Here is a 5,465-nt window from a genome sequence, read left to right as displayed (position 1 = left end):
CATCTAACTTCATATTTATTTCCTTGTCTTTGCATCATTATTCATTTAACTGGCATTTTCATTTACGCCTTCTTCCCCTTTCCCTCCTTGCTCCGCTTAGCCCCATCTGGTATATATATATATATATACTTTCTCTATCTCTTAAGTTCGTTACTATGTCACTCAGTCTCGTCCCAAAAAAATTATGCTATGTTATTATGTTAGAAGATATTTTTATATTTTTTTTTTTGAAATATTATTTTTTATAGTAAATATATTACGAATTGTATTGAATTGATTATTTTATGATTATTATATTATAATTTTTTTTGTTAATTTTTTTAAAAAATTTCAAAGAATATCCATAAATAATTATGGTATCTGCATTTCCTAAGGAGATAATTAAATAGGAATTTGCGATGAAAATAGAGAGGGGATGAAGGTATTTTTTTAAAACGGAAGTGAAGGACATGAAAAGGGGTTCGCCGCGCCCACACGAGTATTCATTACCATCTCTAACTAACAACAAAAATTCAATTTGAGCTGATTTGAGATGGAATATGTGGCTTCATCTGCATTGGATCCTAAGATAATGAACCTAATTCGAATTTGGGATCCTAACAATAGATCTAGGTTGATCTTACTCACTTAATGTTTTGAGTCATTGCTGTAACAAATACTATATTATTAAATATTATTATATTTAGTATATATAAAAGTTGGATATACTTACAAGAGATTTTTTAATCAAACTAAAAAAAATTATAATTATCTTTTTTCTCTTTTTTAGTTTTAAATATTATTTATTAACGTAATAAAAAGTGAATAATAATAATAATAATCACTCACATAATTAAAATAAATCATCCTAATATATACATGATATTATGTATATCAAGAATTATTACATATGATAAATTAATTTTTTTTATTTTTTATAAAGATAATTTATGTAAATCAACTAATCTTTATAACATGATTAATTGGATAAGTTTTTCCTCTTAATATGAATAAATTAATAAATTTAATATACAAAATATAATTTATATTATTTAACATACAAAATAAACAACTTAAGCTATTATACAGGATAATAAACATAATAATACAAATACTTATTTATTTATTAGTATTAAAAAAAATATAAATAGTATAAACATGATCATTTGGGTAGAAAAATAATAATAAAAATTATTAATTAAGTTAATTGCATATAATAAAAAATATGAATAATTTCTTAAATAATAATAAAAATAATATCACTATCACATACTATAAAATTTATAAAAAAAAAATTTTAAACAATAAATCAATTCTCAATAAATTATACCTTAGCTATATCAAAAAAAATATATATATTAGATATTATTGTTTGCGTACTAATATATATATATGTATGTATTATTAATTATTAAGTTATAATTAATTTTAAAACTCAATTTTTGGTAATTGAAATTTAAATGATTAAAATTATTTAATGCTGAATATTTTAATTTGTATCTAACTAATTTTATTTTTGTTATTAAAATTAAAAAAAGTGAGTTGTTAATCAATTCTAAATTCAAATTTAAATTTGTGTAAAAAATTATTTTAAGTTTTATCTTACTAACCAAAATTTATTTTAAAATAAAAAATTACTTTATATATTATATTATAAGATAGTGTAGTCATTTATTTTTTTTAACAGTAATTACTGCTAAATAAAATAGTATAAAATATGAAAAAAAATGTGTTTACCAATCTAGGAATGATAATTCATTTTTCAATAGAATAAATTATATATTGAATAACAAAAATTATTATGGCTTCTTTTCACACAAACTAATACAACGATGGTATTTTGATAATATTACCAAATAACATTAACCAATTTAATAGTTTTTGTAATGATATAAGTCTATAAGTTTGAAAACTTGAAAATCATATCATAAAATATGAAATTTTAACTAATAACAACGCTGATCATATTGTGTTGACTTTATGAATGAATATGATACCAACAAATAAAATTGTCATAGTTAAATTTCAACAAAGATAAATCTCCATAATTATTGTTATATATCAATGAGCATTGTTCTATTTTTAAGACAAATACTATTTTTTTTTACCTATTTTCTAACCTAATAGGCTCAGAATAAATCTATCACAAATTGAAACTCCATTTATTAAGGGTCTGCAATTTTGATTTTAATTATAATTTTGTAAAATATTTATAGTAATAATTATTATATATATTTTTTGTTTAATTTTTTTAATAAAAAATTTTATATATTTTTATTAATTATCTCGTGCAATGCACGAAACATATTAAAATTTAAAATTAATTATTTTTTGTTAGGAATTAGAATTTAAAATAAACAATTTTTTTAAAAAATTAATTGATATTAATTAAAAAGATTAATTTATTAATATTATTTTTTTGAAATATAGTAAGCATTTAAAATATAGTAAGCATTCATTAGTTAACTGTATATGAAGTCGATAGTTGAAAATTATTAAATAATAATTTAAAGAAAAGTATAGGAAGACAATAAGAATACTAAACAATGTAAACAATGGATATGCCGGATGTTCAATTCAATAAGTATGCAGATGATTATATTGATTATGTTTAATTGGATGGTTATTTCTTTTGATTTGATTTATTTATGCACAATTAACAATGACTTGATATTCAATTTACTAGATGTGCAAATAGTTATTTTAATATTAAAAGTTAAGAAGTAATTTGAGGTGGAGTGTTTTTTTACTTTATTAGGATAATTCTAGAGTCCATTATTCACATTGTTTACAAAAGTCATTGTCTACCTAATAAAACTGATAATTTAATCAAACATATCAAATTATTTAACGAACTTTTAATTATCAATTCGACAAGAAATTATCTAAAAAATAATTAATTAATAGTATAAATAATTAATTAATAGTATATATCAATTCAATAATAGTATAAATAAAAAATAATAGTATATATAGTATAAATAATATAATAAAATAATTAATTAATAGTATATATCAATTAAATAATAGTATAAATAAAAAATTTAATTTATAATTTTATAAAATAATTTTTAAAAAGATAATTATTCATATAATTAGAATACAATACTCACAAAAGATACATAATGATGTATATAAAGACTAACTTATTTTTATTTTTTAAAATTCAACAAATGATAAAATCATTTATTTTTAGTAAAATATTCACTAAAAACATTTTTTTTACTAAAAATTATTGAACATTTTATTATTTATTTAAATTATATTATTTTAATTAAATAAATTTTATCTTTATAATTAACTTAAATATTAGAATATTATCTTTATTTTTATAATTTTTTATTTTATTTAAATTCATTTTTTATATTTTTAAATTTAATTTCATAAATTTGTGTTAATGTTAATGTGTACAATGATCTAAATCTTTGGTCCAATATGAATAAAATAAATATCTTATGTCATGAAACTATCATTCCAAAAGTTTTAAGCTGATTTTGAGGTTCACCAATGATTGAACTCTTGACCTTTCGAATTTAGAACTCTAATACTATGTCATGAAACCACTAATCCTAAAAGTTTAACCTAATAGAAAAATGTAACACTAATGGTTATATCTGTAATACTTCCTAAACTTCTATTGTACAAATGGTACAAAATTTTCATTGACTCTCTATACTTTTTCTTAAAAAAAATAATATTATAAATTAATAAATTTGTTTAAAAAAATAAATTTATTTAAAATAGTACTACTATGACTCGTGAAGAGAAAGTAGAGTTATAGAAATATAAACTTCAAATTCAAAGACTAAGAAAAATATTATTTATAGCAAAAGGTTAAATTTTAACTACTATAACCAATATTTCGTAATAAATAAAAAGACATGCTCATTTATTTTTATCATAATTTAGTGTTCATGGTTAAAATTTAGTGGCTAAACTTTATCTTTGTTGTAGTGATATAGATCAGTCAACATGGCGAGGAACGACGACGAAAGATTTCTCTTACCGCGCGCGAATCAAAGAAAATTGCAGCACTGATGAATGAATGATGATGTATAAATCCTTGATCCCGAGCTTCGAGGTGAGAGAGAAGAAGACTGAAGGCTGAAAGTTATATATACTGAAATTAACTCATTACTGAATAACATTGGTACAGCAACTCCCATGAACAGAAAGAAAACCTGCAAAGTAAAAATAATAACGACGGTAACGGAAACAGAACTCTACAATATGTAACAAGATAGAGGAACTTGGTAGCTTCGAGTGGCAGATACTTATTTTCTTCCAGCCCTCTCTAAATAAAAGAAGATCCCGCTAAGAGAATTACCCTCAAAATGGAACAACATACGAATCTACAACAGCAACTTCCATTGGTGCTTCCATCAAGTACACATTATTATTACGGTGCTCTCTACTCATCAGATCCATGTATCTCTGTGGCAGGAGTTGTTGTTGCCTTTGGGAATTTTGCTGCCACGATCTCCTCATTCTCAAGACAGATCTCAGAATGTACCTGTCATAGAGCACAGTTAGAAGTGGATGCAACTCAACCATACCAACTAAAGCATAAAAAACGTATCTAAAGTTCCACCAAGATTCAGGAATAAGCAGTGTTACCAAGGTAGCCGAGGAGAACGAACCGAAAGCCGCCATGGCTGTGCTTAACTGAGAAGAATACTGAGGCAAACGCAGCGAGGCCATGAAGGCTAGGAAGTAACAAAAAATGGCAAGAAAACAAGCTTGGGTTGCGACAGGGTGATCATGGAACGGTGATGGTGTGCTTCCTGTGCTCTGGATTTGAAGCAATGCTAGGAGTGCGAAAAGAATGAAAGCGTAGATTTTGTGGCGGCGAATGATGAAGGGATCTGGATGAGTGGTTGCTATTAGGTTGATGATGGTTGGGTTGTAGACATTGATGAAGCAGTTAATGGTGGCTTGTCTCTGGTAATTGAAGGTAGCTGCAAATGGAAGTGACATAGTTTTTTGTTCAAGAAAAGGTTAATTAAAGAAAGCAACACAAATAATAATAATAATAATAATAATAATAATAATAATAATAATAATAATAATAATAATAATAATAATAATAATAATAATAATAATAAGATAGAAGTTAAAAGGAAATCATACCTCAGGGCTCAGTTGGGTAGCTCCTGCTTTGATCAATTCTTGTTTGTGGATGGGCATAATATTTATAGACGAGGTATTATTGCATATTCTACCACCAACGGAAATTAGGTTATGCTTGTTTAATTAAATACAAAGACAAATGTACATACAAACACAAATGCCCATAAATGGGTAATAATACAGTTAAGAGAAAAGTTGGGTGAAAAGTGAATAATACACTCTTTATAATAAAAAATAAAAAAATTAAAAGTATTATGTACGATACATATTCTTTTTAAAATATAACTATAATTTTTATTTTTTATTAAGAAATTTTTTCGATAAATTTATATTAGTCACTTTTTTATATTTTTATA

The 5,465-nt window shown here is 23.4% G+C and overlaps 1 long non-coding RNA gene across 1 annotated transcript; it reads right to left on the bottom strand.

Moving 5' to 3' along the window:
* Positions 1-4,077: 4,077 nt before the first annotated feature.
* On the bottom strand, positions 4,078-5,246 carry LOC112743938 (uncharacterized). Its single transcript, XR_003172525.3, has 4 exons — positions 5,110-5,246; positions 4,597-4,937; positions 4,307-4,492; positions 4,078-4,160 (listed from the first exon to the last, which is right to left on the bottom strand). It is a non-coding gene; the product is annotated as an uncharacterized lncRNA (long non-coding RNA).
* Positions 5,247-5,465: the final 219 nt, after the last annotated feature.

This window comes from Arachis hypogaea, chromosome 14 (assembly GCF_003086295.3).
Source record: "Arachis hypogaea cultivar Tifrunner chromosome 14, arahy.Tifrunner.gnm2.J5K5, whole genome shotgun sequence".
In the NCBI taxonomy this organism is placed as follows: domain Eukaryota; kingdom Viridiplantae; phylum Streptophyta; class Magnoliopsida; order Fabales; family Fabaceae; genus Arachis; species Arachis hypogaea.
This window is presented reverse-complemented; position numbering and strand designations above follow the sequence as displayed.